The sequence below is a fragment of the Eubalaena glacialis genome, chromosome 3 (assembly GCF_028564815.1).
Source record: "Eubalaena glacialis isolate mEubGla1 chromosome 3, mEubGla1.1.hap2.+ XY, whole genome shotgun sequence".
Classification (NCBI taxonomy): Eukaryota; Metazoa; Chordata; class Mammalia; order Artiodactyla; family Balaenidae; genus Eubalaena; species Eubalaena glacialis.
Window position 1 is genome coordinate 112,323,485 of NC_083718.1, and position 13,301 is coordinate 112,336,785.

Below are 13,301 nucleotides of genomic sequence, written 5' to 3' on the forward strand. Positions count from 1 at the left end.
GTTAGGGTAAGGACTCTAAAGGGCAGAGAGAAAGGGAGAGGGTAATCTGACCCTGGGCTGGGTGGACCCCACCCGGAGGGGTCATCTCTGAGGTGTGGGCAAGGCCATTCCCCACCCGCAGCAACACTGCACATGAATTGGTGGCACATTTCCCCCCAGTGGTACTGTTACTACCAGACTCTTACCACTTCTCTAGCACTTTCCTTCTGAGAGGCTGCAGTCACCACTTCCCCACCAACTCAGACAGTGGGATTTGTGAAAAGAGGGTGGATGTGGAATTAGAAAGTCTAAATTTCAGTCCTGCCTCTGTTATTTAATTGGCTCAGTGACTTTGGACAAATTCCTGAAACTTAATACCCTCATTCTAAAAATGGAATGGTGCTATCTTACCCCAGAATGATTTCAAAACTCACATAAATATTATTAATTTTGTTTTCTTAACTGGACTGACTGTAGGCAAAACTGTGAAAACAGTGAAGTGTTAATTCAGCACTTTTCGTGTCCTGGGTCTGAGCCAGCTCCCCCCTTATTCCCAAGTCCTCCTTCTGCCCTTACCTTGAAGCACCAGATGCTGCCAGGCAGCCAATCAAGAAAAAAGCCAATCAAATTAGCATGCATTAAAGGATTGGTAATTTAATCTTAATAGAGGAAATAGTCTATATTTATCAAGTACTTGCTAAGTGCCTGGCGCTGAACATATCTGTGTAGTTCTCATGACAGTCTCATGAGGTATGCGATGATCATCTCCATTTTACAGATGGGGAAACTGAGCTAGAAGTAAAGACACTTGCTAAGAATCACCCAACTAATCAGGAGAAACTGGGATTCAAATGCAGGTGTGTCTGATTCTAAAAGCAGTGCTACTTATTTATTTACATCATCTTTTTGAGGCACTATGATCTAGTGATTAAGAGCACGAAGTCTGAGCCATCTGGCGTGGGTTCAAAGCTCAGCACCTTTATATATCTCTGTGTGACCTGGGCAAGGACTGAGTCCTTATCTATAAAAAAGGATAAGAATAGTGCCACCTCACAGGATTATTGTCAGAATTAAATGAGTGAATATACATAAAACTCTTAGAACGGTACCTGGCACATAGTAAGTGCTGTATAAATTATTTTTAATTATGAAAGCAATCAGTGCTCATTGGAAAAAATGCAAACAGTTTAGGATAACATGGAGGGAAAAGCAAATTCCCCTCTCACTCCTGTCAACTTCACCCCTCAGTTTGATGGAAGGAAATTCTTCCAGATGTTTTGTACATGTAAACACATAATCCCACACAAATAACAAGTTTGTTATATTTACATTAATGGGGCAGCTTGCTTTTTTCACTTAATAATATTTCACAGATATCTTTCTGTGTCAGGACCTATAGAATTACCTCATTCATATCAGCTGAATAGTATAGGTGTGCTATAATTTAGTCATCCCTCTGCAAACACTTTTTTAAAACTGCAAATAATGCTGCTATAAATATCTTGGTATGTACAGGTGAGTGAGCATTTGTGCAGCACAGATTCCTACAAGTAGAGGCACTGGGCAAAGGGCACATTTAGAGCCTGTGTTCTGTTAAGTCATCCATTAAGGATTAACATTGTTTTACAAAAAGGAGGATGGCAGAGAGAGGTCAGTGCCTAACACAAAGGAATGAGCAGCTAAAGATAGAGTTTTAAGTGATAAGATTGCTAGGAAGATTTTTTTTTTAAGATGGTAGGTGTGAGAGTCTTAGCCACATCTCACAAATCATGCTCTCGGGCTGAAGCCCACTCATCTGGAAGGCCAACTTTGCTCTCAAAGATTGAATGAGTATATCCAAGTGAGTGAGGTTTTTCCATCAGCCTGGCTTCTCCTGTATAGGGGAGCTGGTAGGCTTCATGCTCCCTTCATTTGCTCTAACTGTCCAGGTTCCTTCTTCTGCACTAGAACAATGCTGGCAGAGCTCACCTCCACCTGCCACTGGGCAGCCTGCAGCATCTAAACTGAGCCCTTCCCCACTGTAACTCAAGAGGGCAGCCAGGTGACCATTGCACTAGGTTTTACATACATCTGTTTCTTTGTTCTTCATTTCCATAGTAAAGCATTTCTTCTTCAAAACTTCTCTCCTTTATTTTCACCAGCATCAAGAGTCTGTGCCCCATCTCGCCCTTCTCTGCCTTCCCATAGCACAGGAACCTCTGTTGCAGCCAATCCTTCTCTCTGTACCTGTGCTGTATTCCCCCCAAGGACAGAAGTTCCTGTTGATGTACTCACCTTCATCTCTCTCTGGGCTGGTGATGATTTCCATATGGTAGGGCTCAATGAATTGGTTTTCTAAGTGACATTTTTAATAATAAAAATAATACATGCTTACTGAAGAAAAAAATGGAAAGGGGGAGCTGTGTAAATAAGGAAATTAAAATCACCTGGTATTCCATAATTATCCAGAGGCATTTTAGAGTATTTCCTTCCAACTGTTGCATAAGTTGAGAAGCTAATTAATGCAAAGCTGCTCATCAGATTAAGGAAGTAACTGGGGACAAGGGTCCAGAGTTTGGTGACCAGGTAGTTCAAATGTGCACCTTGTATAGAAAATGAGCCTGTGTTACCAAGAACTCCATCTCTTTTTCACTCACTCACTCACTCATTCATTCAGTAAGTATTTATTGAGGATCTATCGAACTGTAGCCCTCCTACAGTGACTTCTCTAGCCAATATGACAGGGCATTTATAGCCATCATACAGGCCTTTTGGAAGCTGAGTTGACTTCTCTGCTTGGTAGACTGGGATTCCCATGACACCAAGTCCATGGCTAACTCTTCATGGGCCAGGAGCCTAGAGGGTAAGGCTTCAGAAAATACCACAGCATTTGCTGCTCTGGTATATGTCAGAGCTGCCCCTTCTTTGGGTCAGTGATTTATTACATAGTAAACTCAGGGAATTGTCAGTTTCTCTGTCTGTGATTGCTCAGGTTCAGATTTTCTGTTTGGTCTTCATCAGTGATAGCTTAAGCATCTGTTGTTCCTTACTTGTTACCATTTAGAGCTGGGCAAAGCTGAAATTTTAGGAGTTATTCTTCCTTAAAGTGCATGCCCCAGCTACCTGTTAACTAATGATGTTATGGGGTGAGGCTCAACAAATTACTTTGTGGCAGGAGGGGATCAACTCCAGGGTGAGTGCTCCCTGACAAAGTCTCGTGCACTGCCCTGAAGTCATCAACTCCATCTCACTGATTATGTTGTCCTTTCTTATGTCTCTTTGGTTGAAGCAGCCCAGGGTTTTGCTGTCTAAACATTAATGTGGAAGCTAGCTGTAGACTTAAAGAAATTTGAATCCTCAGATTGTTTATAGCACAGGCCACATCCATGGAATTATATTATTTAGCTTATAGGGAGCTTTATGATGTAGTACAAAGATGAAAGGACAAACCGTCTAGAGGCCTGGAGTTCATTCATTCATTCAGTATATATCTACTGCCTGCCTATCATGTGCGCCAAACTAGGAACAAAGCAAACGCAAAACCAGACTTGGATCTTAGAGACTATAGAGCAACAGATGTTAAACAAAAATAACAGAAATAAATGTGTAATTATGAACTGTGACAAATTCCAGGAAGGAAAGGAGACGGTAAGACACATACAAGCAAGGAATCTGCCCTGTTCTGAGTTTTAGGGAAGGTGTCCCAGAGAATAAGACATATGAGCTGGGACTGGTTATTTAATTTCATGGTGTCTCAGTCTTCTCATCAGTAAGATGGGGATAATACTACCCCCTTTGACTCACAGAGACATTGTGGGAAGAGCGATCATATACATGAAAGGCTTTGAAAAATGCTCGGTGTACCTAAGAGCGAGCATGTTGCTCTCCAGCCTGCGGCAGCTGTTCTCTGGCTTCTTCTACATCTGTCATCAAGCCAGGCATTACTCAGGTACTCAGCCTGCAGACCTTTGATCATTTTCCTTCACCCTGCCAGACAGCTGGGTCGGATAGACCTGGGGTTTGCCTTGGTTCTGCCACTTACATCTAGAGTGAATTTGGGTAAGTTACTTAACTGCTAAAACTCACCTTTCTCATTTGTGAAATAGGGGCAATAATAGTACCAGCTCACAGCTTAAAGCTGGTAAAGCACTCAGCATAGTTCTTGGTTGTTGTTACTCCTAAACCAGTTGTAGCTACTGTTATTGTCATTGTTATCATTGCTAATTATTAACTCTTGCCATTTATTTCTTGGTAATAACTTTGGTCCTTAACTTCCATTTCCACTGCCCCCAGCCTAGTCAAAGCCCTTGTCATGTGACAATAAGGCTATGGCTATAGCCTTCTAATCAGTGTCCCACCTTGGCTCTCACTTCTCTAGTTCACTCCTTATGGCTTCCGGAATGAGCTTCCTAAAATAACAGGACTTTACATATATCACTTTTTTTCTTTAATATTATCATTGAGGACATATTTGCAGTTCATACCACAAAGAGCTAAGCTTCCTAATATTGAAGGGGGCCCTAAAACATCATAATAAAAAGACCTACAAATAGATAGAAAAACAGAAGTGCAAATTCCAAAAAAGAAAAACAAATAGCTACTCAACATGAAAAGATGAGCAGCCTCACTTATTATGAGAACTGCAAATTTAAATTGCACTAAAATTCATATTTTACTTACCAGATTGGCAAAAATTCAAAAGTTTAATACCTTCTGAAAAGAATGTGGGGAAATAAACGTTTTCTTATATTGCTGGGGTGTGTAAATTGGTCCAATCCCTATGGATGGCAATTTGCCATTACTTATCAACATTACAAAAGCATATACCCTTTGACTCAGCAATTTTACCTCTGGAAATTTATCTTACAGATATACTTACACATACCAATGACATATGTTCAAGATTATTCATTACAGTATCGTTTGTAATAGGAAAGGATTGCAGACAACCTAACTGTCCATCAATAGGGCACTAATTGAATAAATTATGGTACATCTCTTCAAAGGAATACCGTGCACTAATATGGGGAAATCTCCAAGATATATTAAGTGAAAAAAATAAGCAAAGTGAAGAACTATGGGTATAGCATGTTACTTTTTGTGTAGGAGTGGGGAATAACACACACACTTAGAGAAATTCTGGCAGGCACACATATTAAAAACAGTTGTTACCTGTGGTGGGAGGGGACTGGCAGATGGGAGAAAGAGTTAAGAGGGGGACTTTTCACTGTATACCATTTAATATATATATAAAAGTGTGTGTGTGTGTGTGTGTGTGTGTGTGTGTATAATTTGTGAACCATGTGTAATATATGAACCATATTACCTAATCAAAAGCTTATATTAAAAATACTCCTATGGGACTTCCCTGGTGGTGCAGTGGTTAGGAATCCACCTGCCAATGCAGGGGACAGGGGTTCGAGCCCTGCTCCGGGAAGATCCCACAAGCCGCAGAGCAACTAAGCCTGTACGCCACAACTACTGAGCCTGTGCTCTAGAGCCCGCAAGCCACAACTGCTGAGCCCGTGAGCCACAACTACTGAAGCTTGCTCACCTAGAACCCATGCTCCGCAACAAGAGAAGCCACCACGATGAGAAGCCTGCGCACCGCAATGAAGAGTAGCCCCCGTTCACCACAACTAGAGAAAGCCTGCACACAGCAACAGAGACCCAACACAGCCAAAAATAAATTAAAAATTTTTTTAATTAAAAAAAAAAACTTCTATTACTCATCCATGAATGTATTGATCACCTACTATGTGCTAGGCACTGGGGATACAAATGTGAAAGTAGTTGTGATGTGGTGGAAAGACCACTGAACTTGAAGTTAAAATATCTGATTCAAATTCTGACTCTGCTTCTCACTAGCTATGGATCTTGGCACATAGTAGGTAAACAACAAATGTTTGTTGAATGAATTTATAGTTGAAATTACTTAATCTTTCTGAGTCTGTTTCCTCCCATATAAATCAGGATAGAGATGCCTCCTACCTCACAGGGGTATTGTGAAGACAAATAATAGGATGTGTCATCAGTTCCAGTAATAGTTAATGAGAACTATTATATGCTAGGCACTTTCACATCTATTATTTCCTTGACTTCTAACATTTATTTACTCACTCACTCATGAGGAAATAGAGGGACTGAGAGGGATAGTGACTTGTGCAAGGCCTCTCTGGGTGTAAGTTGTCTTCTAGTCTTTATTGCTACCTCGCCATGGTGCGTCACTCAGTAGAAACTTTACCCATAGTAGGTGCTCAGGGAATTTTGAAAATCAAGAAAAACCAAAGTTTTACCACTGCTCTTAATGACACTTCAGAGCAACAGAAAGTCAGTAAATGTCTTTCTAATAATTCAGTTTAGAAATGTACCAGCTGGTCCGTTTGACATTCACTGCACTAAATACTTTGGAAAGATCGAACAAAAGTTAAAAGTTTATGCTTCTAGGGACTTCCCTGTGGTCCAGTGGTTAAGACTTCACCTTCCAATGCAGGGGGTGAGGGTTTGATCCCTGGTCGGGGAGCTAAAATCCCACATGCCTTGGGGCCAAAAAACCAACACATAAAACAGAAGCAATATTGTAACAAATTCAATAAAGACTTTAAAAATGTTCCACATCAAAAAATCTTACAAAAAAAGTTTATGCTTCTAATGAGGCAGGAAAGATAAAGACAAACCCACAAAAACACCCATAAGGAAAAGGTAGAAACTGATTCTTGAGAATGCTGCACTTAGAATCTTGCAGCCTTGCCAATGGTTCTTTCTTAGGGGAATGAAAAGGATACAAAATATACCAACATGGCACAATTTAAAAAATATTTTAATTGGTGGAAAACATATGTACAGAGCAGTGCACAAACCAATCGATTTTTATAAAATGAGGGATAGTTATTTTTTATTAAATAGGACACATCTATGTAACCAGAACCTAGATCAAGAAATAGAATATTACCAGCACCTAGAGACTCTTCTGGGCTCCCTTTCCATCACTACACACCCCTCAAGATAACCACTATCTTCACCTCTAACATCATAGATATGTTCTGGCTGTTTTTGAAGTTTACATGTACCCATTTGTGTCTAGTTTCTTTCACTCAACGTCATATTCATGAGAGTCATGCATCTTGTTGAGTGTAGACATAGTTCATTCATTCTTATAGTATTCTACACAGTTTCTCTCTCTTCTGTTAATGGACATCTGGGTTGTTTCTTTTGGGCTGTTATAAAGAGAGATGCTATAAGCATTTTTGAACATGTCTTTTGGTGAATATGTGTATGTATCTTTGTTGGGTATATAACTAGGGATGGAATTGGTAGGTCACAGACTATAAGTTAATATAGTAGATAATGCCAAACAGGTTTCTAAAGTGTTATACAAAATTCTCTAATTTTAGCTATTCTGGTGGGTGTGAAGGGAGATCACATTGCAAGTTCAACGTGCATTTCTGGGATAGTTAATAAGTTGAGAACCTTTTCATATGTTTTTTGACTTTTTGAGAAATGCCTGTTTATCCCCTCTTGAAAAATGCCTGTTGAAATATTCTGCCTATTTTCAATTAGGTTTTTCTGCCTTTTTCTTGCTGATTTGTGAGTGTCCTTTATATATTCTATATAAGTCCTTTTTTTGGATATGTGTGTTGCAATTATCTTGTCTCACTCTGTGGCTTGCTTTTTCACTAATGGTGTCTTAGAATGAACAGGAGTTCTTAATTGTAATGTTATCCAATGATCAGTTTTTTTCCTCTATGTTAGTGCTGTATATGTTTAAGATGTCTTCGCCTACCTTAAGGTCATGAAGATGTTTTTTGATATTTACTTTGGATGGTTTTATTGTTTTACCTTTTACAGTTAGAGTTAAAATCCTTCTGGAATAGATTTTTTGGTATGGTATAAGGTAGAGGTCAAGATTCTTCTTTTTTCTCCATGTGGGTGTTCAGCTGATCCAGCATCATTTACTGAAAAGACAGACCACCCTTTCCCCAGTGCATCACATCAGCATCTTGAATGTAAATCAAGTGACCATATACTATAGGTATGTTTCTGGTCTCTCTATTCTATCGTCTATCCTTGCTGCCAATTACCATTTCTACAGCTTTATAATAGGTCTTTATATCTGGTAGTGTAAGTCCTCCACCAGGCTCCAATTTTTTACCCCACCAAGCCATCTAGTACTGGAGTGCCACTTCCATCTCCCACTTGGCTTTCAATATGTCCAGGTGGGTGTGATTGATTTGCTTGTTCCCATGGCTTGGTCATCTGTGGTTACCTGGTCTTTATCCCATCAAACCCCTTTAAACTGAAAGCCAGCCAGGTGTCTGCAGACAAGCAAAGCAGATCTGCTGGGTAATGAAATAACGCGGGGAGGGGAGAGGAGTGGATTAGGTGGGGTTGCCTCTCGTGAGGCATACAGTGAGGAAGTGGTCGATCTACACTTGAGGACTGGCTTCTCTGGAGGTACGAGGAGAGCCAAACTCTAAAATCCGGGCAGAGGAGGGCAAGGCGAGGTCAGTGCATGTAAATGTCGCGGGGGGTTCTGCAAGGCTGCGCGAATAGGCTCGCCGGGGTGGGGCCGGGAAGCCGCAAATCACCAGTTGAGGGCTGGAGTGCGCGCCGCCGGCTTAGAGCCGCGCCTGCAGCTGCCGCGGCCGGGGCTGGGGCCTGGGCGGGAGCGGGAGCCGCAAACGCTGGGCGCACGGGTGAGCCGCGCGCGGGTTTCTCGGCTGGCGCGCCCCACCGATCATGAGCGGCTCCTGCTCCGGGAGCAGCCGCGGCGCAGGGCAGACCGTGCCGCGCCTCTGAGCCCCAGCCGGAGAGCCCGGGCGCCGCGCGGGGAGGTGAGTCTCCGCCGCGTGTCCCGCGGGCGTGCGGCTCCTCTCGGGGCGCCTCGGCCTCCCCCTCCCCTTGCAGGACGGACTGGGAAGTTCGTTGGCGAACTTCAGGCTATGGGGAAAGTAGAGCCGGCGCACCCCACCCCCATCCGAGTTGGCGATTGGGGGCTGGAGTGGCTGAATGGGGGACCGGGCTGCTCCCTTAGGGGCCTCTGAACCGGCTGGGATTCCCCAGGAGGGGCCCGCGGCGGGAGGCGAGAGGCGACGTGCGGCGAGCATCTCTGCTCTTTGCTCTTGAGCGGCATCTTCCCAGGCGCTGGCCTCTCCGACCCCCTGCGCATCCAGCCGCGCCTCCTGGTCCTGTCTCTCTCTGCCCCAGAAGCCGGTGGGGGTCGAGGGATGCGAGGGCCGGGGAGGGGGAAGCCCTGGGCTTGGAGGAGGCGAGTTTCTCCACTAATCTCTTGGAAAGTTTGCAGAGAAAGCGAAGGAGCCCGCCCCGTAACTGTTGACATCTCCCTCCCTCGCTCCCTTTGTTGAGAAAGAATGAATAGTTGGTTGTGTCGCTCCCACTGCGTCGGAGAGGGGAGGGAAGGGGAGGTGAAGGCTGGGAAACAAGGGACGGTGGGCGCAACAGGCAGGAGGTTCCGGTCTCAGCCCGTCTTTCCTTACCCGCTAAGGCTGCGTCCACTTTAAAAGTTTGATCAGGTGTAGACACTCGTCGGGGAGAAGTCAAGTGGGCTCCAAAGCAGCTGACGAGCCGGCGTGTTTCGTGGAGGAACAACAGTGGGTCGTGGCTGGGGGTTGGGGGAGTGGAAAACTCTGGTTTTGGTTTTAACTCACTTGAAGCAACGTGCGAAGGTGAAAGATTGCTCGCCTAACCTCATGTCTGCTTTCGCCTAAAGCCATTAGCTGAGATAGAAAGTAGAGCCATGCATTCAGAGATTCTTTTAAACCTTGACCCTTATATACCAAGGCTACACTGATCTCTCCAAGGAAAACACATCGGCGGAGGGAAGGTCAGTTTGAGGGCGGATTATCTCCCTGCTTGTTGCCAAGGAGTGAAGCGAAATCCGGGAGGAAGGGGGAGGCCTCGGTGCTGGGGGCCGGGCTCAGAGAGTCCCACGTGGCAAGGGGCTGCCCAGTTAATAACGGGGGGAAGCCACAGGCCAAGCAGTTGTATGTGAGTGTGCAAGGGGACGTATGGAATATAACGTAAACAACTTCCCATGCCAATGGCTCCCTCATCCCCTGACGCCAACTTTCCCTGAACTGCCTCTGAGAAGCCTGACATTTCCAGAATGACTAACCAAGATCTCAATCTCCTATTCATATAGAAAGGACTGCTTGTCAAATGGATGCTAATCTTAAGACCCTTATCATGTAGATCCTGTGCTGTGTTGCTTGAAATACAATCCATGGAAGAATTATTCATACTTCAATCATTTGGCTAGACTTCATAATTTACTTCAACATAAAGGGATACTCTTAATTCCTAAACCCAAGCAAAACTTCATTCTTAGCGGATAAGCCAATTTTATATGTGTGGTTTTTCCATCTCCTCTTCCTGTCTGCCTCTGCAGAGAAGATATAAAACTACAGATCTGGATTGTAAATTCTCTGTCATGGTCATAATGGGGCAGTGAAGAGGTTATGTTTCCAGAGTTTAAAATATGATAGAAAGTTCTTAAAGCCCACATCAGATGACCATCTGTGAATTTAACTTGAAAATATCTCATTTCAGAAGTAAAATAGAGAACTTCAAACAAGTGGGCTTCTTATCTCTGTCTCAACTTGCATGTGATCATCAGTTTCTTTGAGACATCTTTATAAAGCAAGTGAGTCAGTCCTGCTGTTCACAAGCATTTCAGAGTACAGCCGCTGACCGGGGTCAGGAAGGTAGCACATAGGTTGGGAGTGTGTCAGGCTCACTCTCATCCCTATCAAGATTTCAGCTCTTTGAACGTTCACATGGGTCTCGTATTTTCATATCAAGATGTAGAGTCTTTGACCTTTGTATATATTTCAAGATCTTGTATTAGACTGAATCAGGACACTGTGTCTGTTTACCTGCACAGTAGAGAGAGGTGAAGTCAGATGGCCAAAGTCTTATCTGTGCTTTTATTTAAAGACAGCATATGAGCTCACTTAGTGTGCCTGTGTATCTATGCCCACATCCTACTTGGTTTGCTGTTGTTACGTCTGTTGCTCTAGGTTAAAACATTTCCCTCCTCACCCTTCCTGGTTGCAGTCTTCCCCAGAAGCAGTGACTTCATTTGTGAACTCTCTTTGTGATAGGGATACAATTACAAGCAAGACAGACATGGTCCCTGCCCTGCTTAGAGGAGACCTGCTATTTTTTGAATGCTTGCTGTATGTCAAGGGCTTACATACACAATCGCATTTACTTTTCACAACAACTCCATGAAATAGGTATTGTTAACCCATTTTTACAAATGAGAAACTGACTGTCAGAGAGGTTGAGTCACTTGTCCCAGGCCACACAGTAAGACATTGGCACAGTAGGGATTTGAACTTGTGTCTTACTTCAAAGCCTAGGTTCTGAGTCACACCATGTTTGATTTTAAAAAATTAAATAGTACATAAAAAGTACATAATGACTAGGAACATCAAGACAGAAACATCCCCAAGTGGAGGAAACATGGGAGCCAAAAACTCGAGACTTGAATTTAGTCTCCACTGTGCTCTTCCAACCACATGTTCCCACCTCAAGACCTTCACATTTGCCGAATCCCCTGCCTGGAACTCCATTTGATCCTCTCTTACTGGTTCCTTCTCTTTTTTCAGGTCTCACGTCATTGTTACCTCTTCAGAGAGGTCTTCCCAGACCACTGTAGTATAAAATAGCCCTCCATCCCCAACAAGTGTATTCTATCATGTCATCCTGTTTCATGTTCTTTAGGGTACTTACGACTGGGATATTATCTAGTTTGTTGTCTTGTCTGTGTTGGTTGGACTTCCCCATCACAGTGTAGGCTCAATGAGATCAGGACCTCATCTAGTTTTTTATATCCTCAGCTCTAGTACATTGTAAACTCTCGGAGACTATATATTGAGTGAATGAACGTTTATTTTCCTTATCTGGAAAAAGAGAGGGGCTTGATTCTCTGAGATTCCATCTACATATCACGTGCTGAGATTCTGCCTAGTGGTCAAATGGGGTTGTGGCTCCTCTGTCAGAATGGAAAGTACGTACCTTGAACCTAGATTCCATGCACTTCCACCCCTGGATTTCCCCCAGGTTCCTGGAGTCTAGAAAAAAATAAAAGTAAATAAAACTCAGGTAGGAAACAGAGCAACCAACAGACTGCAAATGAGTTTCTTCCACCCATAATTCTCCCTTCCATTTCCTGCCCTGCTTTAGTTTTTTTGTTGTTGTTGGTTGTTTGTTTAAAGTTAGGTCTCTGGCCAGGGCCCACCTCCCCCATCGTTGGATCGATTCAAGCTTGACATAGGGCCCAGGCTGGAGCCAGTCTTTCCAAGTGACTAGACACAGGACAAGGCTGTACTTCAATGGGAAAGAGTCCCAAGTTAGAGGCAGCAAGTTGTAGAGGAGAGCCTGGCCTGTGTATTTCCAATTTAACTGCAGCGGAGAAATTTAACTGTAACTCTGGAAACTTCAGCTCGGATGATCTTCTCCCTCTGGTAATTAAACCCTACTTCACATCCTTCAGGTCAGCATCCCTTCCTCCGGGAAGCCTTTCCTGGCTGCTAGATTAAACTAGTCCCCCAGTCCCCACTCTGCGCGCTACCACAGCACTGGGAATCACCAACACGTATGGTCATTACTTACTGTCTGCTTCCTCTGCAGGGTAGGAACCTCGTGAGGATAGTCGTTTGACACCGTCTCCAACACCCACACAGTCCCCGCCACCCAGGAGGCCCTCCTTAAATGTGTGTTGAATGAAGAATGAGGGAACGCTTCTGTTGCCTGAGTGATGCTTTCTCATTGTTATTCTATTCTGTTACCCAGAAACTAATCTGGGTGCCAGTTGCTCTGTACCAAAGAAACTCACTTACCTGGTGGTCCTCAAACTTGGCTCCACACTGAACAATACTAGGGGAGCTTTAACAAGACTGATGCCAGGGTCCTACCCACCGAGATTGTAATTTTGTTGGTCTGGCTCACGGCTTGGGTGTCGGGATTTTAAAAGCTTCTCCGAGGACTCTTAATGTGCAGCCAGGTTGAGAGCCGCCGATTTAAGTTTTCAGAATTTATCCCTTGCGTTGGTCCTTATAGGCTTGAAGCAGCCCAGGTGAGAGAGGGTAAGGATATAATTCATGGATATTGTATGGTTCCTGACAGTTTAAGAGGTACTTTCACAACTGTTATCACAGCTGATAATAACAAGCTGAGGGATCTACTCACTGGTTTAAATATTCCCTTTATGTTGATGACTCTTAAAAATCGACATCCTGTCCTGGCCCCTAATTGCACATACCAGTATCTAGCCTGCTAGACCGAATTGCCCTACTGGTGCCTCACACTCAGCAGCC

General features: G+C 43.7%; 1 protein-coding gene across 4 annotated transcripts in view; it reads left to right on the forward strand.

The window, feature by feature from the left end:
• Window positions 1-13,301, forward strand: part of BCAR3 (BCAR3 adaptor protein, NSP family member) — a 201,306-nt gene that overhangs the window by 77,390 nt on the left and 110,615 nt on the right. The window contains exon 1 of one of the 4 annotated variants that reach the window (XM_061183872.1): window positions 8,442-8,462. The exons of 2 other annotated variants lie outside the window; for them this stretch is intronic. The gene's annotated coding sequence lies outside the window, so the exon portion shown is untranslated. Of the gene's footprint in view, window positions 1-8,441; window positions 8,463-8,612; window positions 8,793-13,301 lie in introns of those variants that run through there. One more of the 4 variants, XM_061183871.1, reaches the window with a different exon arrangement.